Source organism: Phyllobates terribilis, unplaced genomic scaffold (genome assembly GCF_046119375.1).
Source record: "Phyllobates terribilis strain yellow unplaced genomic scaffold, ASM4611937v1 Scaffold_1__5_contigs__length_1240528914, whole genome shotgun sequence".
NCBI lineage: Eukaryota > Metazoa > Chordata > Amphibia > Anura > Dendrobatidae > Phyllobates > Phyllobates terribilis.
The window spans coordinates 994,198,249-994,223,681 of NW_027362761.1; the positions used below are offsets into that span (position 1 = coordinate 994,198,249).

A 25,433-nucleotide genomic window follows, 5' to 3' on the forward strand; every position below is an offset into this window, starting at 1 on the left:
CGAGATGGGGGAAAGATAATCAGTTCAGTTTTGTCCACATTGAGCTTGAGGTAGCGGGAGGAGAAGAAGGAGGATATGGCTGCTAGACATGCTGAGATTCTGGACAGCAGAGAGGTGACATCTGGGCCAGAGAGGTAGATCTGGGTGTCATCAGTGTACAGATGGTACTGAAAGCCATGGGATTTTATGAGCTGTCCCAGGCTAAGGGTATAGATTGAGAAGAGTAGGGGTCCTAGGAGGACAGAGCCTTGAGGGACTCCAACAGAGAGGGGCGGGGTGAGGAGGTAGTGTGGGGGTGGGAGACGCTAAATGTGCGGTTAGAAAGGTATGAGGAGATCCAAGATGGGGCAAGGTCTTTGATGCCAAAGGAAGAGAGGATCTGTAGTAGGAGGCTGTGGTCAACTGTATCGAAAGCTGAGGACAGGTCAAGAAGAAAGAGTACAGAGAATTGTCTGTTAGCTTTGGCTGTAAGTAAGTCATTGGTGATTTTGGTAAGGGCAGTTTCGGTGGAATGGTGGGGGCGGAAGTCGGATTGTCAGTTGTTGAAGAGAGAGTTAGATGAGAAGTGGGAGGAAAGTTCAGCGTGAACGTGTTGCTCAAGGAGTTTGGAGGCAAATGGGAGCAGCGATATGGGGCAATAGCTGGACAAGGCGGTTGGGTCGAGGGATGGCTTTTTGAGGATGGACGTGATTGTGGCATGTTTGAAGGCAGTGGGGAAAGTACCAGAAGATAGTGATAGGTTGAAGAGATGGGTTATAGATGGAATGAGTGTGGGGGTGAGGTTGGGGAGGAGGTGGGATGGGATGGGGTCGAGTGCACATGTGGTGAGGTGTGATTTGGAGAGGAGACGAGTAAGGTCTCTTTCCGTGATGCTGGGAAGGGAGGTTATGGGGGTAGGGCAATGGTGTGGAAAACAAAGGGGTTGTGGTGGTCGGACAATAAAGACTTGCTGTGTTTGGTCAATCTTGTTTTTGAAGTGTGTGGCAAACGCCTCAGCAGAGATGACAGAGGACGGAGGGGGCAGTGGATGGTGGAGGAGATAGTTAAAAGTGTTGAATAGCTGTTTGGGGTTGTAGGATAGGGAAGATATGAGGGTTGTGAAGAAGGGCTGCTTAGCACAGGTGAGTGCTGATTTGAATGCGAGTATTGCTTGTTTGAATGCAGTGAAGTCATCTTGAGTATGTGTTTTCTTCCAACGCCGCTCCGCAACCCTGGACGCTTGCTGAAGCTGTTTAATGAGGTTGTTGTGCCAGGGTTGCCTGTTGACTCGTCGCGCTCTGCCATGCACAAGAGGGGCAACCGAGTCAATAGCTGATGCGAGAGTGGCATTGTAGAAAGCAGTGGCGCTGTCTTTGTCATGGAGTGAAGATATGGATGTCAGTGGTAGAACAGAGTCAGAGAATGTGTGGGTGTCTAGATGTGCAAGGTTTCTGCGGGGGTGTGCCAGTTGCTGGACATGGGTGACAGATGAGGAGGACAGGGATGAGAAAGTGAGTAGATGGTGGTCAGATAGGGCTAGGGGGGAGGTTGTGAGGTTAGATAGGGAGCAGAGTCGGGTGAAGATGAGTTCTAGTGTATGTCTGTGTGGGTGGCTGAGGAGGACCACTGAGTAAGTCCAAAGGATGAAGTAAGTGACAGGAGTTTGGATGCTGCTAACTGGCGAGTGTCAGTGGGGATGTTGAAATCGCCCATGATGATTGTGGGAATGTCAGCAGAGAGAAAGTAAAGAAGCCAGGAGGAGAATTGGTCAATAAAGGCAGTGATCGGGCCCGGAGGTCGGTATATAACAGCCACTTGGAGGTTGGAGGGAGAGTAAATGCGGACAGAGTGGACGTCAAAAGAAGGGAGAGGAGAAGACCCACTCCTCCACCATGTCAGCTACCAGGGCGAGGAGTGTCAGCCATGTCTCTGTGATGCCCAGGAAGGAGAGATGACGAGAGGTAAAGAGGTCGTGGACAAAAAGAAGCTTGTTGCAGACAGAGCAGACAATCCAGAGTGCTCCAGAGAGAGGTAGCAGGGGGGCGGGCATCAGGGGGACCGGTTTTGCATAAGAGAGGTTGTGGTAGTTTGCAGTTGGTTTGATGCGATAGGTGGGGAATTGGTGGAAGGTGCACGCTGTGGGGGTCCAGGATTGGGAGATATGTCACCAGCAGTGAGGAGAAGCAAAGAGAGGGAGAGCAGGTGGGAGAAGGAGAGTGTCTGGCTTGTTTTATGTTTTGGTAGGATTGATCTGAGGTTGAGGAGCAGGTCTGTAGATGAGATCAGGTGGGGAGGTAAGAGGGAGGGAGAGATGATGATTTGGTTTGAGGGTGCTGGGGTAGTAGAGCAAAAACAGTAAGGGCATATGTAAGTGACTCGCCCCCTGGGCCGTGGGGTACCCGGAACCAGGCTTCTGTGCGATGCTGGGGGTAGTAGTGGCAACCCGATCCCGTGGCTCAGGGTGGTCAGACCAAATGCTGTGGCAGTCTATTTATAGATTTGGGAATGTCCGACTACGCCACCCGTGGATTGCGGTCAGGGATAACCACCGCTGCAAGGCAGACCACTGAGGCTGGTGTTAGTGTGCAGCACAGGGGTAGGATAACTCCCCACGGGAAGAGTGTAGCCTCAGGGCAGTGTAGGTGAATGCTGGGGGTGATAGTGCAGGCCGCAATAGTAAGAGTTCAGAGTCCGCTTCAAACAGTCCAGGGTCTTTATTGCAGATATTATTACTGACCCAACAGGAGTACCGGTTAGGAATGGGCCTGGGTATCTGAGAGCATTCGGGCGAGCCCCACTGGTCAGGGTGAGTGTGTAGGCCTACCGTTCTCTCTCTATGCTCTTGCTGACTATCCCCCTTTTCGTGGTGTAATAGCCCACGTCCCTGAGCTGGCCGTGTACTTTGCCTGTACGGCTTGCGACTCGGGCCTTGGGTACCTTTTGCTTTCTCCTGCTGTACTGGTCCCTCTGTGTGGCGGAGCCTCCAGGCTTCTTAGGCCAAGGGACCTGAAATCCCTCGCGGGTTGGTTCTCTGCTGCTGGGCTTGCAACCCTGACAGCCTTGGACCCCAATGTCCGGTGGTGATTCTCTCAGCCACGACCGGCTCTCGTCGCCTCTGTCCCTGGCTCGCAGTCTCTCCTCTGCCTCACAGACTCCTCAGCTGCTGCTGACCTGTCTCTCTTCTCTGAGAACCCTTCTGGACACTTCAGAAGTGGGTTCTGGTCTCTCTAACCCTGCCCCAGTTCCAGCTTTTATAGGGGCAGCCTGCTCCCCCTACTGGCCTGGGACAGGAGGTGCTGCATGCTAATGGTCCCTGACCAGGGAACCTCCCTCCTGCTCTCAGACTCAGCCTTTAATATTTGTGGCATCCAGGCCTGGGGTGACACATAAGCATAACGAATGTTAAGTGTGAATGAGAAAGAGAATCTAAGTACAAATAGTAGATAGTTATCCATACCTTCTGGTCACTTCTGGCCTATATCTGGCATATTTCATTTTTATCCCCTTAAAAAGCAACCCTTTAAAAGCCAGACCAGTCTGTGTCAGACTTGGCTCTCTTGATTTATGGAGCTCTGGCCAGCACATTAGGTGGGTCAGGTGTGCAGGAGGGGAGGAGTTGCGTGCCCACAAAGCATTTTCCAAGCGTTTATGCTGCGGAATTTACGCAGCGTAAACGCTTGGGAAACGCTTGCTAATCCGTCCCCCATGGTCCCCAATGACAAGCCGCAATGTCAATGCCCATGCTGCGCTCAAAAATCCGCAGCATGTCCATTAATTTTGCGGACACGCAGCGTAATCGCCGCCATTGACTTGCATTGGACCGCGTGACATCCGCATCACTACATGTGCACAAGCGGATATCACACGGTTCATTGTGCGGATGGTACCCAGGTCTGGAGGAGAGGAGACTCTCATGCAAATCTGGGTACCATAGAAGCTGTAAAAAAAAGAATTTAAAATAAAAAATAAAGATTATACTCCCCTTCCGAAGTCCTCCCGGTGTCTTCTCCCCTCCGTCTGGTCTGTTGTATGGGTCGCGGTGTTGTGAAGGACCTGCCATGATGTCATTGAGTCATGTGACCTGTCACATGACTCAGTGACGTCACTGCAGGTCCTTCACACCACCGCGAGCAGTGCAAGAAACCGGACGCGGTGGAGAAAACACCGGGAGGACATTGGAAGTTGAGTATAATCTTTTTTTTTTTTTTTTTACCATTCTTATTCTTTTTTTTTTAACTAACTTGGTCACACTACTATAAATCCATGCCGGTTGCATGGATTTATATAGTGTTAACAAGTTGTCAAGCACTTTTCCAAGTGATGCTAAAATCGCTTGAAAAAGCCCTTGATAACCCGCATGCAGAAATGCATGCAAAAACACTTGACAAACGCTTCTACCTGGTGGGAAAAACGCATGTAAAAACCGCATGCGTTTTTCCTGCCAGGGAGCAGCGGAAAAAATATACATTTCTGCATCGTGGGCACATAGCCTTAGGACACAGAGGCTAAATGAATTCAGGAAACAGACAGCTAGGGACCAGTGTTTATTGGGATCAAAGGATTGAGGTGATGAACATGCAGATTGCACCGAACATACCAAGGACAGATAGAATGAAATTAGCAGGGATCAGTGGATACACAGCAGATAATGGATACAGGGAACATACTGGGAGACAGATAGATATAGTTTGGAAAAGACGGTCAGATATGCAGCATGGGGTTTGCAGATAGGGTCAGATGACGTACCTGTGGGTGAAGCAGAACAGATTGTCAGATGAAGAATGGTGGTGAGGGGTTATATATCTGGCATATTTCATTTTTAGCTCCTTAAAAAGCAACCCTTTAAAAGCCAGACTTATGAAGGTAATTGCTTGCACCAGAAATTTTCACGGGCTTTATAGCAAAAGGGGTGAATACATTTGCACATGCCAATTTTTAGTTATTTGATCTCATAAATTTAATTTATGCTTATACTGCTGTTGCATCACACACAAATCAGATTACAAAAATATTGAAACACAGGTTGTAATGTAACAAAATAGGTAAAAAGCCAAGGGGGGCGAATACTTTTGCAAGCTACTGTATTTTTCTCAGACAGGACTGCCTTGCTTAGATATAATTTACATTTCTCAGGTTTTTTGTTGTTTTTTTTTTTGGGGGGGGGGATGTGTGACCCATTTATTGCACCTACATATACACCTGAATAGAAAACTTGCACTTCACTGGGTATAGGCTCATCAAATCTGGACAGACTGGAAAAATGTAAGGAATCTCCTTAGGAATCTACTGAAATCATAAAGGCAGACGGCTGTTAAAAGGCTCTGGTTCCCTTTTATTTGGTGCATACAGTCAGTAGTCATATTTGTGGTGTGCTGCAGAGGATGTATGCAACTCTATGCCTACACCCATGGACAATATGCTCAATATTCACTTAATAATAGCTTGAAATTGACTAAAGTAATTTTCAGTTTAAATTTACTGAATATCAGCTAATGAAAATCAGAAAAATCAGCTTTTGAATTGTAGTTCAACAAAAAAATTCTAAAAAAAACAAACTAATGAAAATGGACTGGACAAAAATGATGGTACCCTTAACTTCGTATTTTGTTGCACAACCTTTTGAAGCAATCACTGCAAGCCTAGATATCAGCAAGTGGCACAACCATGACACAATATACATTATGTTATCAGCGTTATTGTAGTGGTGATGTAAACAAGTATGGTGCGGTTTTCATATAAGGCCCCATTTAGAGGCCACAGGGTTAATAAATCTAATTTGGACAGACTTTGCACAAGTCACTCCGACTGGCAGATTCCAGAGGAACCCAAATCTTCAACTTTTAACCCCTGTAAAGGGATCTGGTCTTACAATAGGGTCAACTGGATTGCTTTCACAGAAGGGCTGCTTGCCGGAGGAACAAATCAGAGGTAAGAAGGGTCTTCATGCGGGGTCAATACTGAGAAGTCACATCAGGGACAAAATCAGGAGACAGGCAGGTGGTCAAAATACAAGCCGAGGTCAGACAACAGGATATACAAAGTAGCACACACACCATCAAAGTATCAAATTGACCCGGTCTAGCTGTTATAACTAGATATCTGTCTGCTTGGGGTTTATATAAAGGGGAGCCCCACCCATGGCTCCCAGCAGAGAACTAATTACATACCAGCTCACTGCAGAAAAACACAGGTGGACTGTAAAGGAACAAATAGTCTCAACAATCTAAAGACTAAACTTATATAAGCTGCCAACGTCCAACAGTAACCACGGTATTAATGCCGCCTAATGACCAGGGCAGGGGTTGCAGCAGTATGTTCAGACATGGATGTGATGACAACCCCTTTAACTTTCCTTTGGTGATAGAGATTGACATTTGTGTGACTATTTTTGTTTTGAAGTCCATGTCAGAGAGTGGAAAAACTGATGAATGCCGAAACAAGCAACCAGGGTGATGTTTTCCTTGTCTCAGTTTTTAACAATTGATAGTGTCAGTCAGCAACAGTTGTTGTGGGAAGTAAAATGCAGATCAAGTTCTCAGCATTCATTCCAAGACAGATCACAGGACTATAAATAAGAAGTAAATGCACACTATGTTTACATAGGAGATTGTACCATACTGTACTTCATGTCATCGCTCTCGGAGCAGATACATTCATTAGTTTACAGCACAATTGAAACATTGATCAAATTTCAATCTTCAGTCTATGATATATATGAAGTTTTGGAAATATGTAGAGACATATGTTATGTCCAGCCAAAATATTTTACCTACCTTGTTAGTACTGTTCTTGGCTTTAGACATGGAGAATATTAATCACCCTGCCCTCGCAAATAAACACCGATTAGGCAAGAGTTACATGGATACGTAAGATCATGATGTTGCTTTACACATCATAACTAATGATAGAGAATGTAGTCACATCACAGCCAACAATTATCAGTGACCTGAAACTTGGCAGAAAATTAACCAACCTGGATTTCTGTGTCACCACCATTAATTGTGACTGACAGCCCGATATTTATGATCTTAATGCTGTCTGGCCACAGGTCATCTTGTAGCTCTATATGTACTTGTTGGATTTAGTCCAATGACAGTGAAATGACATGACTAAGGTACCAACTATAGCATGTTTAAGTCCTAATTAGGGTTGAGCGAGTATGTTCTGTCCGAGTATGCTCGGGCCGAGCTTCGAGTATTTTTAGCTGCTCGGTGATATGGTTGAATCGCTCCCGTGTGCATGATTTTCAACTGTTTGACAGCTTTATTACATGGGAGGAATGTGTAAGAAATAGACATTCCTCACATGTAATAAAGCTGTCAAACAGTCGCAAATCATGCACACGGGAGCGATTCAACCATATCACCGAGCAGCTATAAATACTCGAAGCTCGGCCCGAGCATACTCGGCGAAAGGGTTAATAGAACATACTAGCTCAACACTAGTCCTAATCTATGTTCACACCTTGCGTTTTTACTGTGTTTATGCAAATTAAAAGCTGCTTTTTACAGTACTAGCAAAAGCTATGAGATTTCAGAAATCTCATGCACACATTTTTTTTCTTGACTGAATTGAAAAACTGCTGCATTTTTAAAAATCTGCAGCATGTCCATTATTTCAGCTTTTTTCACCTATAGAAAGCAATGAGTAAGTGCAAAAAAGCATAAAAAAATGCAGCAAAAAACGTTGCCAACAGATTTTGCTGCATTTTTAGTGAAAAAAAAGCATGTACAGCAGGATATGAAACCCATTTATTTTCGTGATTTTCTTAACTTTAAACCATAATGTCTTGTTCTCCTCACCTGAGCATGGCAGTTAGGATTAGTACAGTTTAATTAAATTAGTGATATGTGTTAATGTAAACATTGTCCTACCAACTCAATGCCCTACCAATGTGTGAAATTGAACAATATCTGACCAACTCAATGGCTGACCAATGTGTGAAAGTAAATAGTGTCCGCTAACAGTGCCCACTACAAAATGCACTGCTAATGTGTTAGGTAAAGAATTCCTGACCAATTCCCCCCACTGTTTTTACATTTGCAATTGTGTATTTCTTCATGAACTCATAAACTTTTTTGTCCAGAATAGTCACTATTCTTTCAGACATAAAAATCTTTTTCCACTTAATATTTTGATCAAATTGCCTTTATTTCCCAAAATGTTTATGTTTTCACATGTCTTGCATTGGTGGCCTACACCTTGCATTGTTTATGCTTGCATGGTGGAAGAAAAACTGAACTTTGAGCTTCTGAAAAACGCAGCAAGAAAAGCAGCAAAAAAGCCTGTGAAACCTAAGAGATTAGGTTTTGGCTATATAAAAAAAAGCAACGGCTGAACATAGGCTTATGCAGCACGAGGAAAAGAAGACTGAAGAGTTGCTGTTATGTTTTTAGCTTGGGTTTTTGTCAGCTTAGTGTGAACATGCGCTTACATACTGCATGCACACCAACTTATATTCCAGTTCATCTCTTAGGTTTTCATTGGTCAGGCAATGTTTACTTTAACACATATCACTAATTTAATTAAATTGTATTAATACTAATGACCATGCACAAGTGAGGACACCAAGACAGTCTGGTTTTAACTTCAGAAAATCATAAAAATAAATTGTTATTCATCCTGCTGTACCTGCATTTTTTTCACTAAAAACGCTGCAAAAACTGATGCCAATATTTTTTACTGCGTTTTTGCTGCTTTTTTGCACTTTACTCATTGCTTTCTATGAGTGAAAAATGCTGCAAAAACGCTGAAAGAATTGTCATGCTGCAGTTTTCAAAAACGCAGCAATTTTTAAAAATTCAGTCAGCAAAAAAAGCAAGCGTGTAAATTAGATTTCTCAAATTTCATAGCATTTGCTTGTATTGTATTATGACCTTAAAGCAGATAGTTATATCACACAAATTAGTTAATAAATGACACTTACCACATGTCTACTTTACATCCGCAGCATTTTTGAAACATAATTTTTTTGTTAGAAAGTTAGAAGAGCTAAAGGTTAAACAGCAATTTCTCATTTTTCCAAAAACAATTTACAAAACAATTTTTTTAGGGACCACATCACATTTGAAGTGACTTTGAAGGGCCTATGTGACAAAAAATACTCAAAAGTAACACCATTTTAAAAACTGCACCCCTCAAGTGCTCAACACCACATTCAATAAGTTTATTAACACTTCGGGTGCTTCTTAGGAATTAAAGCAACTTGGAAGGAAAAAATGAAAATTTTACTTTTTCCCATAAAAAAAGTTGCTTTAGCCCCAAATTTTGCATTTTCACAAGGGTAACAGGACAAAATGCACCCCAACATTTTTTGAGTTATTTCTGGAGAGTATGCCAATACCTCATATGAGGTGAAAAACTACTGTTTGGGTGCACGGCAGGGATAAAAAGGGAAGGAGCGCCTTTTCAGTTTTGGAATGCAAAATTGGCTGGAATAGATAGCGGACGCTATGTCGCGTTTGCAGAGTTTGTGCCTAAACAGTGGAAACCCCCCACAAGTGACCCCATTTTGGAAACTACACCCGACAAGGAATCTAGCTGTGTGGCGAGCACCGTGAACCCGCAGGTTTAACACAGAATTTTATAACATTGAGCCGTGAAAATAAAAATATACATTTTTCCTGGAAAAATATAGTTTTAAATCCAGATTTTTTTAGTTTAACAAGGGTAACAGGAGAAAATGGACCCCAAAATCTGTTGTGCGATTATGTGATGGAAAACTACTGTTTGGGCAAATGGCAGAAAGAGTGCCAATTGAATTCTGGAGCCAATTTTGGCTGGAATAGATTGCGGATGCCTAGTCACATTTGAAGAGCCATTTAGGAAACTACACCCCTCAAGGAATTTATTTAGTGGTGTGATGAGCACCTTGAAGGCCCATGTGGTTCACAGAATTTTATAACGTTGATCCGTGAAAATGAAAAAATAATTTTTTCCCACAAAAATGTTTTTGCCCCAAAATTTGTATTTTCACTAGAGTAACAGGAGAAAGTGGTCCATAAACTATGTTGTTTGTGGAAAACTACTGTTTGGGTGCATGGCAGGGCTTGGAAGGGAAGGAGCGCAATTTGAATTTTGGAGCACCACTTTGGCTGAAATAGATTGCGGACAACATGTCACATTTAAAGAGCCCCTCTTGAGAAATGCATCTAGTTGTGTAGTGAGCCTTTTTTTAGCCTCAGGCGATTCACAAAATTGTATAATATTGGGTTGAGTTAATGGAAAATTACATTTTTTTTCCAGTAAAATCTTGCTTTGGCCCCACATTTTTAATTTTCAGAAAGGGTAATAGGAGAAAACTAACATTACAATTTGTTATGCAATTTCTCCTGAGTACGCCAGTACCCCATATGTGGTCAAAACTACGTTTGAGGCACAGTGCAAAACTCAGAACAGATGGAGTGCCATATTGGAGTTCATATTTTGCTGGAATGGTTTGAGGGTGCCATGTCACATTGACAGAGCCCCTGAGGTGCCAGAACAGCAGAAACCCCTATAATTGACCCTACTTAACAAACTACAAAAGGAAACAGTATGGGGGGATGGGTGCATTCACAGCATGGTGATTGGGAGAGATGGGGGGATTGGTGCAGACTCAGAATGGGGGACCTATAGTTCCCTAAAAATCTGGTACGGCAAGAAAGTTTAGGTTACTGCAACCGTGCAATAGAATAATAGACACAGGATGCACTAAAAATATGTGTTTATAAAAAAGTTTTTGTTTAAAGTTTTTTATTTGGATATATATAAAATTCTATTAAATTAAATTGTGTAACTGGCTATTAAGTAAAAAAATTTTTTTATTAAATATAAAATAGATTTCATTTTTATGGTATTAACCAGTATGTTTGTGTAATTTGTAGCGTCGGCGTCTCTGCCTCCTGCCAGGCAGAGACGCCGTTCCCCTCACCGCCGCGGTCCCGGTCCGGCATCCTCCAGCTCCCCTGCTGCTGCTGTTGCGTGCACCGCGCGCAGCTTCCCGGGCACTGTGCTTAGGGCGCGCTCCCTCCCTCTTAAAGGGGCCGCACACGCCGTCCTAAAGAGTCTTCGGCCAATGGCTGGAGGATTACTCCTATATTAAGCACCTCCTCCAAAATGGAGGTGCCTGTGCAAGGTTGTTGTTTGTGTGCTAACACTCTCCTCAGCCCTCAGGTTTCAGTGCCCGCCAGCCTGTCTGTTAGCCGTGCCCGCCAGACTATCAGCCGTGCCAGCCAGCCTGTCTATCAGCTGTGCCCTCCAGCCTGTCTGTCATCCATGTCCACCAGCCTGTCTATCAGCCGTGCCCACCAGCCTGTCTGTCAGCCGTGCCCGCCAGCCTGTCTGTCAGCCGTGCCCGCCAGCCTGTCTGTCAGCCGTGCCCGCCAGCCTGTCTATTCGGATCACCTGTCAGGCCACCTGCCGTGTCGGCCTGCTGCCTACCTGGATCACCCGTCTGGCTACCTGCCATGCCGCCCTGCTTGCCAACCCGGATCACCTGTCAAGCGACCTGCCGTGTTCTCCTGCTGTACCTGTCAGCTTCAGCCATCTGACCCATGGGAGTCGCCTGCTCTCACACAAGGTCGGTCCCAGAGTGGCACCTGGTCCACCTGCCCGGTCCCTCCTTGGTTCACGGAGTCGACTAAGCCGCTGTGCAACCAGGCTCGGTTCGAGTAGGCACTTAGTCACGCCCCTCTGGTCCCTCCTTGCATCCCAGCACAGAGGTTCCACCACCTGGATCCGTAACATAATTAAAAACCCCATTGCAGAAAGTGCTCTAAAAAGATAAAAAGTGATTATATGCCAATAGATGGATCAATCCATGATGACCCTTACTGATCCTCCAAGGACAGGAGGGTGAGTAAACTATACAATAAGTAGATGTATAATTAAAAAATGAAAGTGAGAAGGAAAAAAAAAGGGGGGGGGGGGAGAATGGCGTGGTTCCCCAAAATAACACCCGAACAAGGGACCCTATAACTGACAATATTACAATTATTAAAAAGCATACAGTTCAATCTTATGATTAAGCCCCCTAAGGGCCAAAGTGTCTAGTGTACAAATCCATTTGGATTCCACCCTTGACATTTGTTTTAGAAAATCAACACCCCTCCAATTCTGTTGGACTCTTTGGATCCCACAAAAATGAATGCCTATGTATGATCGACCGTGATACGCGGAGAAATGGCGAGATAACGGGTGTCCCTTGTACCCCTTTTCAATAGTATCAAAATGCTCTTTAATCCATACCGAGAGTTTCCATTTAGTATGACCTATATACAGTTTATTGCACTGACAACGAATCATATAGATTACCCCCGTTGTGTAACAATAACATACTTAATAAGACTCCTTGGAGGATCAGTAAGGGTCATCATGGATTGATCCACCTATTGGCACGTAATCACTTTTTATCTTTTTAGAGCGCTTTCAGCAATGGGGTTTTTAATTACAAAAACATACTGGTTAATACCATAAAAATGAAATCAATTTTGTATTTAATAAACATTCTTTTTTATTTAATAGCCAGTTACACAATTTCATTTAATAGAATTTTATATATATCCAAATAAAAAATTTAAAAAAACTTTTTTAGAAACACATATTTTTAGTGCATCATGTGTCTTTTATTCTATTGCACGGTTGCAGTAATCTAAACTTTCTTGCCGTACCAGATTTTTAGGGAACTATAGGTCCCCCATAGGTTTTCCTGTAGGTCACACCCCCTGACCCCGCTGTAGGTCTGATCAGTTGGGCTATAAAACCTTGATCTACGTAAGATGGCCACACCCTTAAAAATGAAGACAGCGTCCTTCGAAACGCGTCGGTCTGTGTGGCCTAATCTAGGTGCCGTAGCCCTTTTCTGCAACTTCACTATTTTTCACGCCCCCTGCGCGTGGTGTCGGTCAGCAGCGCAGCTTCCGGCCAGAGCACACTGGCTATCAGCACACCGTCTACCGCGCATGGTGTGGAGCCTTTTCGGGAGGATGCTTCCGCACCTGACATCTACAGCGGGACCAGCACGGGGGTAGGAACGCCAGTCCGTGGGATGCTCTGGCACTCATAAGGTATTTTAGCATCTACCGCTTATTCCATCTGTAGTGGAGGTTACGTTTGGGCCATTCATTTCCTGCTCATTTATTACCCTCCCAGCCAGTATCCAGACAGTCATTTATTTCTGTGCACGACTTGTCAACCATCATCAGTGATTTCCCTATCTTTGCACCATTTGCTTCTCTATAGGCATATTTAACTGGTTGGAGGTACCGCAGCCACCAGAGGGGTTCTTGGTTTAGTTCTATCACACACTGTATTTATGTATTTATCGACCTATGCATGCACACATTGATGTTCATCTATTTACCCTACAACCTTTCCTGTTGTATTCAGTCAGTGCGATCACAGTAGTACGGCTGTAGTAGTCAGATAGCTCTCATATAAAGTGCCATCCAGTACCCCAATCATTATGCTAACCATAAAGTGCCCCTTACACAAACAGAGAAAGCCAATAGACTTTGCCATTTGGTGCTTCAAACCAGTACCCCAATTTTTGTGACAGTTGTAGTGTCCCAATACATTGTAACAACTAGACAGCGCCCCTACACACAGTACTGGCGACAATTCCTCATCTTCTGTGTCTTGTTCAGTGGTGGTCGGGATTCAGCCTCCTTACCTTGGCTATGAGCACTGAACACCGTGTACTTTTGGGCACTGTAGGGATGTTTTGTTAACATTACGTTGCTAGCCTATTTTTGTGTTGTCCTGTGAATTTGGTATTTCAGCCATTATACAGTACATAGTGAGGCACATATATAAGAATATCTCAGCACAGGAAAGTTTTTTTTTTTAACACATTCAATTAAGGAACTTATTTTTATTCCCAGATCTATTAATTAAAATGTACTTTGTTCCTAGAACAACCCCTTTAAAGGCGGGAACGTACATGCAAATCTTGAGGCTCTATAGCAAATGCTGCGGCAAAAATTGCATCAGTTACCGGCGGGTGTGTGCCCTGCATAATAGCTGGCAATCGCCTGGTACACGTGATCCTGCTCCATACAACTCCTCCCTACTTCTGATATACAGCAAACGCCAGCAATGTGTCAGTTAGAAAAGAAGAGCTTGGCCAAAAACTTCAGAAGATTTGCAATTAGCAGAGCTTCTCTCTTATTTGTCAGCTGAATCTACTGATATTTCTGGCTTTAGTTTGTGGGGTCAATCTGCGTAATTATTTTATGTAACTATTACCAGTGGCATAACGACCGTGGACACAGGGGTTGCCGTAGCGACTGGGCCTGGTGGGTTAGGGGCCTGCCGACGTTAGCAGAAACTTTAACTGGATGTGCGTTATCGGACGCACATCAGCTGAAGTGTATTGCACCACACAGAGCCATCTGTCCATGCGCCACAATACACGCTGCCGGCTAATCAGAGGCCAGCAGTTGACGTCGGGGTGAACGTCACCGGGGGCTCACGGAAGTGATGTCATCTGCTCACGTCGCATGTTGCCGGCTTCAAAAGAGGATGCCACGCGGTAGGGTAGTGCAGGAAAGGTGAGTATTTATTTTTAAATCAGTGGCGATACTACTACATGGATGACTATGGGCTGTGCATTATACTTTATGGGTGACTGGGCTGTGCATTATACTTTATGGATGACTATGGGCCGTGTATTATACTTTATGGGTGACTATGGGCTGTGCATTATACTTTATGGGTGACTATGGGCTGTGCATTATACTTTATGGGTGACTATGGGCTGTGCATTATACATTATGGGTGACTATGGGCTGTGCATTATACTTTATGGGTGACTATGGGCTGTGCATTATACTTTATGGATGATTATGGGCCGTGCATTATACTTTATGGGTGACTATGGGCCGTGCATTATACTTTATGGGTGACTATGGGCCGTGCATTATACTTTATGGGTGTCTATGGGCCATGCATTATACTTTACGGATGACTATGAGCTGTGCATTATACTTTATGGATGACTATGGGCTGTGCATTACTATATAACTATATAAACAGTAAAAGGATTAAAACTGATGGAGTTGGCCCATTGAAAAATAACCTGGGTAAAATCATAGAGGGCGATGAGGGTAAAGCAAACCTACTCAATAGCTTCTTCTCCACTGTTTTCACAAAAGAAAACAATTTATCGGAGGAAATGCAGAGTGATAAAGTAAACCCTCCGCTAAATATCACCCACCTAACCCAGGAGGAAGTTCAGAAACGCCTAAATAATATCAAAATAGACAAGTCACCAGGCCCAGATGGCATACACCCCCGGGTACTAAAAGAATTAAGTAATGTGATAGACAGACTGCTGTATCTTATATTCAAGCACTCTTTATGGACAGGGACTGTCCCACTTGACTGGCGCCAAGCAAATGTGGTACCAATATTCAAAAAGGGGTCTAAAAGTGACCCTGGGAACTATAGACCAGTCAGCTTAACGTCTGTTGTGGGTAAATTGTTTGAAGGATTTCTTAGAGATGCTATTGTAGAATATCTTAATGATAATAACTGTCTAACTCCATATCAACATGGATTCATGAGGGATCGCTCCTGCCAAACAAACCTGATGGCCTTCTACGAGGAGGTGAGCTCACAGCTGGACCGGGGAGAGTCAGTGGATGTTGTATACCTTGACTTCTCCAAAGCGTTTGATACCGTGCCACACAAAAGGTTGGTATATAAAATGAGAATGCTTGGTCTGGGGGATAATGTGTGCAAGTGGGTAAATAGCTGGCTGAGTGATAGAAAGCAGAGGGTGGTTATCAATGGAGTAAGCTCAGGGTGTGTCAGGGTTACTAGCGGGGTGCCTCAAGGGTCTGTCTTGGGCCCTATATTATTTAATATATTTATTAATGATCTAGTGGAAGGGTTGCATAGTAAAATAGCAATATTTGCAGATGATACTAAACTTTGTAAAGTAGTTAATACAGATGAGGATAGGGCACAGCTACAGGAGGATTTAGATAAATTGGGGAGTTGGGCCAAAAAAAAAATGGCAAATGGGGTTCAATGCCGATAAATGTAAGGTCATGCACATGGGAAAGAAAAGCAGCAGTCACCCATACATATTAAATGGGAAACCGTTGGGGAAATCTGACATGGAGAAGGACCTGGGCGTCTTGGTTAATAGCAAATTAAATTGGAGTGCCCAGTGTCAGGCAGCAGCTGCGAAGGCAAATAGAGTCATGGCATGCATCAGAAGAGGAATAGGGGCATATGATGAGAACATTGTTCTTCCTCTGTATAAAGCGCTGGTAAGGCCGCACTTAGAATATTGTGCACAGTTCTGGGCTCCGGTGCTCAGGAAAGACATATTGGAGCTAGAGAGGGTACAAAGGAGGGCGACTAAGGTAATAAAGGGAATGAAGGGACTAGAGTTCCCAGAGAGGTTGTCAAAATTAGGCCTATTTACGTTGGAAAAAAGAAGGCTTAGGGGAGACCTCATAAACATGTATAAATACATCAGGGGGCAGTACAGAGATCTCATCCATGACCTGTTTATACCAAGGATGGTGACAAAGACGAGGGGGCACACTATGCGTCTGGAGGAAAGGAGGTTCCTGCACCAGCATAGAAGGGGATTCTTTACGGTCAGAGCCGTGAGACTCTGGAACTCTCTGGGAGAGGAAGTGGTGATGTCCAACTCACTTAATGAGTTCAAGAGAGGCCTGGATGCCTTTCTTGAGAACAATAAAATTACATCTTATGCTTAGTTAATTAATCCAGGGATTCAATCTGACTGCCAGATTGGTGTCGGGAAGTGAATTTTTCCTCAATGATGTAAATTGGTCTATACCGCATGTTTTTTTGTTTTTTTTGCCTTCCCCTGGATCAACGCTGCGGAATAGCTGCAGTGCACAAGAAATAGGCTGAACTGGATGGACGCTTGTCTTTTTTCGGCCTTATAAACTATGTAACTATGTAACTTTTATGATACGATATATTACACTTTATTGATCCCGAGGGAAATTACAGTATCACTGCAGCAAAACATAGACATGAATTACAACATAACAGTAGAATTTTGCAGGTATAATCTCATACATTCCTATTCATGACCGGTCAGTACGATATACCATTAGAACGCCAATAATACACCAGTTACTTGGAGAATGTCACACTTAGGTAGTTGTTGTACATTATACTTTATGGATGACTATGGGCTGTGCATTATACTTTATGGAGGACTATAGGCTGTGCCAGGGCCGGCTCCAGATTTTTGTGGGCCCTGGGTGAAAGAGTCTCAGTGGGCCCCTTTAACACATACCACGATTCATGAAGCACAGATACCGCAGAGAAATATATATATAGTACAAGGCCAAAGATTTCAATTCTTACATTACATGAGTGATATCTATTGTAAATTCTACAATAGCTCAGAAATCAGCGAATTCTCGCAGCGCACAGTGCAGACCGAATAGTATAGTCCTCCATACAGTATTATGGGCACCACATAGTCCTCTATACAGTATTATGGGCCCCATATAATGCTCCATACAGAATACTGGCCCCCATATAATGCTCCATACAGAATACTGGCCCCCATAAAACACTCCATACAGAATACTGACCCCCATAAAACGTTCCATACAGAATACTGGCCCCCATAAAACGCTCCATACAGGATATTGGCCTCTATAAAATGCTCCACACAGGTTACAGGTCCCCATATAACGCTCCATACAGGATACTGGCCCCCATATAACGCTCCATACAGAATACTGGCCCCCATAAAACGCTCCATACAGAATACTGGCCCCCATAAAATGCTCTATACAGAATACTGGCCCCCATAAAATGCTCCATACAGAATACTGGCCCCCATAAAATGCTCCATACAGAATACTGGTCCCCATATAACGCTCCATACAGAATACTGGCCCCTATATAACGCTCCATACAGAATACTGGCCCCCATATAGAGCTCCATGCAGGCAGTCCCCCCCCCCCCCACATAATGCCCCATGCAGGCCGTTCTTCCCCACCCTATAATGCCCCATTGAAGGCTGTTCTCCCCCCCAACATAATGCCCCATGCATGCTGTTCTCCCCCCTATAATGCCCCATTGCAAGCTGTTCTCCCCCCTATAATGCCCCATCGCAGGCTGTTCACCCCCCATAAAATGCCCCATGCAGTCTGTTCTCCCCCCATAAAATGCCCCATGCAGTCTGTTCTCCCCCCGTATAATGCCCAATTGCAGGCTGTTCTCCCCCCCATAATGCCCCATTGCAGGCTGTTCTCCCCCCTATAATGCCTTATGCAGGCTGTTCTACCCCCTATAATGCCCCATTGCAGGCTGTTCTCCCCCCCCTATAATGCCCCATGCAGGCTGTTCTCCCACCCACCCCCCCTATAATGCCCCATGCCTCCATACATTTAAAAAAAAAAAAAAAATACTCACCTGCTGCCGCTGCTCCAGACTCCTCAGCGTCGCTGGCGTCTTCCCGCTCTGCGCTGTGACGGCTCAGGAGAGGGCGCGGTGGAAAGACGTCATCGCACCCTCTGACCTGAGTGTTATGTTCTGCAACTTAGAACTAAGGAATAGGAGGGAAAAGCTGTCCCTGCGCTGAGACTCAGCTTAACCCTACGCTGGGGTGGGTGCCCTATTCCTTATGAATAGCCCTGCACTGAACTCAAATGAAGACCTGAAGGAAGGGGAAAGGGGTCCCTAAAAGATCTAAGGACTGGGAGCAAAAGCAGGAGACCTCCTAACAGAAAAGTTAGTTGCAGAAACGAAAATTAAAGGAAACAAAACTGGTAGAACAAGAAGTCCCAGGATAACAATTAACCAAAACACAAAGAACTAAACAAGGCTACTTAGCTAGAGCACAAGTGTAACAACACTGATGTCCAGCGGGGAATGGGAGTCAGGTGCTGAGTAATAAAGAGTGCAGAGATCACGTGACCCAGAAACCCAGCACCAGAGGAAAAGACTAGAAGCCAGCAAACCACAACAAGATGGTCGATGGTAAAACAACATAGATTCTAACACTGAGACTTCACAGTCAGAGGACACAGAAGAGACCCGAGCTGCTGCGGAGGCACGGGGAGAAGTAAGTATTGTGCCGGGGTCCTGAGCAAGCGGGGTGGGTGGCAGGCGCTGGCATCGCTGTCCTCCGCTCACGGGTCCCATAGCGCTCCGGGTTGCCCGAAGGCGAGTAGGCCCCCCCGCCTGCTCAGGGCCCCGGCACTTGCCCGGGTGCGCCAGGTGCTGACGCTGGCCCTGGGTTGTGCATTATACTTTATGGAGGACTATGAGATGTGCAGTATATTATATGGATGACTATGGGGGTGCATTATACTATAGGGAGGACTATGGGGGTGCATTATACTATAGGGAGGACTATGGGCTGTGCTTTATACTATAAGGAGGACTATGGGGAGTGCATTATACTCATGCTATGGGGTCCTATGACTTCTATGTACGCCGCTGGTGAGTTAATGTTTTTTTTTTTTTTCTATACATTAAAGAACAGAGGTTGAATGGGGGACATATACCAGGATGGGGGATATACAACCCCTGGCAAAAATTATGGAATCACCGGGCTCGGAGGATGTTCATTCAGTTGTTTAATGTTGTTGAAAAAAAGCAGATCACAGACATGGCACAAAACTAAAGTCATGTCAAATGGCAACTTTAGGGCTTTAAGAAACACTAAAAGAAATCAAGATTAAAAATGTGGTACTCAATAAGGGAAATTTTTTTTCAGACCAAGCAGAGGGAAAAAAATATGGAATCACTCAATTCTGAGGAACAACATTAAACAACTGAATGAACATCCTCCGAGCCCAGTGATTCCATCATTTTTGCCAGGAGTTGTATACCAGGATGGGGCCCAGGATAAGGGACATATACCAGGATGGGGAATATATACCAGGATGTAGGGGGCATATATATACATAATTTATTCAGGATGGGGGAGTCCCCAGTCCAAATCTTGCACTGCAGCCCATCAGACTCTAGTTACGCCACTGACTATTACCAACCCTGGACCTAAACTTAGCTTTAGCCCTAACCCTAAAGACTGTAACAACTTTAAGATTTAGTATAGTAAAGTATGTTTTTTGTTCTGTTTTGTTTTGTTTCTTTAAAAGGGGACATTTTTACAGTTCTGACAGCTCTCTCAACAGGTCTCTGTCTTCCCACAAAATCACAAATGAGAGGAGCAGTGGGAACCTGCTGCAAAACATAGCCTGGCTTCTGCCTTTGAGCTGGGCTGTGACCATTGTGATAGACTTATTATAGCAATTACAGCTGTAAAAAAAAACAAAAAAAAAAACAAGCAATGTGAACTGAGGTCTAAGATGGTACACATGCAAGAAATAGGAGCATGTTCACACTAGCAAAAAGAAGCAAAACCTACAAAAGACAAAAAATATATCTCATACCCTACCATCATTATATATAAATGTAAAGCAAAGTTGCATATTAAATATAGGGTACTTAGTGAACTATTTTTGATCAAAAAAAGTATACAAGCCGTCCCACCAGCGACAAGGTGACCCTAAATTGGGACGGTACCTACACTGTCTATATTAAAAACCTTACTGTATATCAAAGTTGATATACAGTAAGGTTTTTAATATAGGGGACGGTAATATAGGGGACAATGTAGGTACCGTCCCAATTTAGGGTCACCTTGTCGCTGGTGGGACGGCTTGTATACTTTTTTTGATCAAAAATAGTTCACTAAGTACCCTATATTTAATATGGAACTTTGCTTTACATTTATATATAATGATGGTAGGGTATGAGATATATTTTTTGTCTTTTGTAGGTTTTGCTTCTTTTTGCTGGTGTGAACAGGCTCCTATTTCTTGCATGTGTACCATCTTAGACCTCAGTTCACATTGCTTGGTTTTTTGTCTTGTTTGCATTCTGTGCAAATTAAGGGTGTGGCATCCCCTTTGTTGAGCTGATTAGTATATATGTAGCTTACCAAGGGCCTAGGTGGTCTGAGGTTGGGACCCGGTCCTATTTGTCTACCCTTTTATATGGATTACTTCAACTTTGATATACAGTAAAGTTTTTAATATAGACAGTGTAGGTACCGTCCCAATTTAGGGTCACTTTGTCGCTGGTGGGACGGCTTGTATTCTTTTTTTGATCAAAAATAGTTCACTAAGTACCCTATATTTAATATGCAACTTTGCTTTACATTTATATATAATGATGGTAGGGTATGAGATACATTTTTGGTCTTTTGTATGTTTTACAGCTGTAAAAAGCCTATCACAGTACGGAGATTTCAGGGCTCTTGTTCTACATTGCTCTGCTATCAGGACTAGGTCCACCCCAAGTCAAGGGCCCCATAGTAGGTGTGTGGTTCTCCTGCATTGGAGGTACGCTACTGATTCAAGGTTATGTGCAATGACTTTAACAGTTAAAGTTTTACCCATACATAGTGAGGAAATATACATTTAAATACATGATTAAAATAAGCAATGCAAATGTTTGTTTGCCATCTAGTGGTCATAACTGGGCATAATGTAGATGTGGATTGTTCAAGATAATCTAAGTGTTCTCAGTTTTGCATTATACATATGAAGTTTGAAATGTGCAAAATCATCCCCCCTATCAGAAATATCTTAGCTAAATAAGTTTATGACATCTGATAACTGGGTTACTTTATTTATACGACGATACGCTCTCAGACATACATTTGCTTAAAAGTGTCTGTCCGGTTTAACAATGAAATTGTCCTGACTTAATCATCTTGAAAATAAACAAAAATCAGCATCTTACTTTCCTGCCGCTACAGCGTCACATAGTGACAAAGTAACATAGGTAGAATAAAGACATAGGTCCATCAAGTTCAACCTCCCTCCCCCAATTGTACTCTCTACACTAACTAACTGGGACTAGGCCTCACAAATGTATTATTACCATTTTTATTATTGCTGCCCTATTACAATAAAAAATGTACCGTTTATAATTACATTTTTTAAATTAGTTTTATGTTTTGTGTTACTCTTTTGATTGTAATAATGGTATTACTAAAATCCCTATGCCTAAATCTGTTGATCCGGAAGAAGGAAAAAACCCCAGGACACATTCAGCCAATTTGTGTCACAGGGGAAAAATTCCCTCTAGACCCCGGGAAAAGGCGATCCATCCTAGAACCCTGGATCAAACCTAATTATAATACTAGTTATGTAATTACTATTATCATACTAAATGTACTACTGTAGGTGTGACTTTTTGTCTAAATTAACTCTAACCCACAAAGTTATGTGTATCGAGGAAATCATTCAGCCCTAGTATAAAAGCTGTTATAGTGTCGGCCATCACTACCTCTTGTGGTCGGCATTCCACAGTCTGACTGCTCTGACTGTAAAAAACCCTTTCCTATTTATCTGCTGGAATCGCCTTTCTTCCACCCGTAATGAAAGCCCCCTGGTCCTTAGTATAGTCTTTTGAAGGAATAAGTCATGTTCTAGTCCTTTGTATTGACCACACATGTAATTATACATGTAAATGAGATCTCCTCTGAGGTGTCGGTTTTCTAAGCTAAACAAGGTCAACTTTTCCAACCTCCCATCATATGAGAGGCCTCCATCCCTTGTAATAATCTAGTTGCCGCCTTTGAACTGACTCTAACTTCTGAATATCCTTTTTAAAATGTAGAGCCCAAAACTAGATCCTATATTCTAGATGTGGCCTCACCAGTGATTTATAAAGGGGTAACAGTACGTTGGGATCTCGGGATTTTATTTCTCTTTTTATACACCCTAACATCTTGTTTGCTTTTGTGGCAGCTGCTTGACATTGAGTACTGCTGCTCAGCTTACTTGTAACCAGAATACACAAGTCCTTCTCCTGTTCTGTAGTCCTGAGTATACTCCCATTTAATGTATATGCAGCAATAGGATTACTCCACCCTAGGTGCATTACTCTGCATTTATCTACATTAAATCTCATCTGCCAAGTGTTTGCCCATTCAGTCATCTTATCCAGATCGTTCTGCAATATCATAATGTCAAGATCAGATTTTAATATCCTACATAGTTTGGTGTCGTCAGCAAAGACTGACACTTTACTCTCAATCCCATACACTAGGTCATTAATAAAGAGGTTAAAAAGAATCAATCCTAGCACAGTTCCCTGCGGCCCCCACTGCTGACTATATCCTATTTAGAGAATGTCATCTCTACACTGTTTCCTAATAGTCTTTGTTGACATGGAGTAGTAACGTCACATCTGCAGGACATGACCGCTGCAGCCAATTACTGGACTCAGAAGTCTTGTGCTATCTACTTAGGCATGATCACCATGCCCAGACATATTTAAAGGTTTGTCCTTTACTCAGACAACTTTTTCTCAATTGCTATATTCTCCTATTTGAAATAATAACAGCCTATACTGTATATACTCTATACCTCTGGTTCTGGCGCCGTTCCAGCGGAATCAGTGCTGGGTCTTCCGGGGCTCGCTTGAAGTTGTTATGCCATGTGAGCCCTGCAGCCAATCAGAGGTCGCTTCACTCTCACTTCCTTTGGATGAAGCTGACACCCGGAAGAAGTGAGATCTTCTGCTGCTATCTGACTTTCTCCGGATACCAACGTCACATATGAGCCCAGGAAGACCAGTTGGAAATGTTGCTGGAACGCATCGGCACCTGACGTGAGTCCAGGCTGTTGTTAATTTTGAGAGGGACATAGAGCAATTTAAAAGGGGCTGTCTAAGTAATGGATAACACATTTAAAACATATGTTTCAAGGCATGTGTGAAATAATTCTGTTTTATCTTGAGCAGAAAATCTGCCCTCATGTGTAAAGGCAACCAGATACATTAGATTAAATGTGACTGAACTCACCACATTGAATGAAAAGTCTGGCCATCTTATAGGTCAATATTCTCAGATGGGTGTACTTTGTAGACAATGAACCATTAACAGATCAATCTTTGGGCCAATACGACAATATTTATCCACACTCTTCTTAGCCTTAGCAGTAGCAGACTCCATATTGTGGTGAACCCCACTTTAGAACTTTTGGGTATTTTGGCTGATATTTTCAGCAGCAGGAAAAAAGGGAGGTAATCATGGCCTGTTGGATTAGGCAAAGAAATATCCCAACTACATCAATACACAGGCTCTAAGGCTATGTGCCCACGATGCAGAAATGAAGCAGAAAATTTCTGCAGCATTTCTGCATCTCCCTGGCAGAAAAAACGCATGCAGATTGTGCATGCGTTTTTCCTGCAGAATACATGCGGATTCACATGCGTACCCACATGCGTTAACGCATGTGTTTCCGCATGCGGACTGACAAGCACTTTCCAGGCGATAGCATCATTTGGAAAGTGCTTGACAACTAGGTCACACTGTATAAATCCATGCAAACGGCATGGATTTATACAGTGTGACCGTAAAAATAAAAAAAATAAAGCTATACTCACCCCCGATGCCCCGGCGTGTGCTGTCGCGCTCGTCCTGGCTTCTTCCGGGACAGCCTGCGGTCACATAACCGCGACGTCATCTCAGGTCCTGGAAGATAAGCTCTGCCGGCAAGCAGAGAGAAGCCGCCGGACAGGTGAATATAAACTTTATTTTTTATTTTATTCTTTTTTTTACAGGTACAATGGTACCCAGGTCTGGATGAGAGTCTTCTCTCCTCCAGAACTGGGTACCATCCGCACATTGTGACGCATGATATCCGCTTGTACAAATGTACAGACGCGGATATTATGCGTCTCAATGCAAGTCAATGGCGGCGCTTCTGCTGCGCTTCCGCAAAATTAATGAACATGCTGCGGATTTATGAGCGCTGCAGAAACGCTGCGGAAAAATCCGCAGCATGTGCATTGACATTGCGGAATGCCATTGGGGACCATGGGGTGCGGATTACCATGCTTTTTTGAAGCGTTTCCGCTGCGGAAATTCCGCAGCGGAAATGCATGAAAAACGCATCGTGTGCACGCAGCCTTAGGGCCATTTTCCAGAAGACTCAGACATGTGATTGTCATGGGATGAACGTTGTACAAGTTAGCAAATTAGGACATGCCCCTCAATATTTATTGACTGCTGTTTCAAGACTTGATTGATCAATTCAGTCTGAACCTAGGATTTGTAGTGCAAGTCAAATAGCATGCACCCATTCAAGTCTATGGGAGCGTGGAAATCATCGGACTGTGCTTGGATGACATCCAATCCGAGTGCAGGTTAATTTCTGCTGACTCACACAATGGAGAAATTTTGTTCTACATCTTCTACTGACATTGTGCTACAATTCTCTCATCCGAAAGAAATGGATCACACTAAGCTGACACCTTGATTAAACTCGGATCAGAGTTTGATTGGAGTGTTATTAACACAATCGATCCAATTCTCTCCCGTGAGAGAATCTACACCGCTGCCTTAATGTTAGGATGGTATGCAGAGGAGACAATTAAGACATTTTCAAGGATTTGAACAAGCCTCTCAAGAACTTTACACCAAATTGAAACC

General features: G+C 43.6%; 1 protein-coding gene across 5 annotated transcripts in view; it reads left to right on the forward strand.

Moving 5' to 3' along the window:
- Nucleotides 1-25,433, forward strand: part of ASB5 (ankyrin repeat and SOCS box containing 5) — a 118,306-nt gene that overhangs the window by 45,840 nt on the left and 47,033 nt on the right. The gene's annotated exons all lie outside the window — the stretch shown is intronic.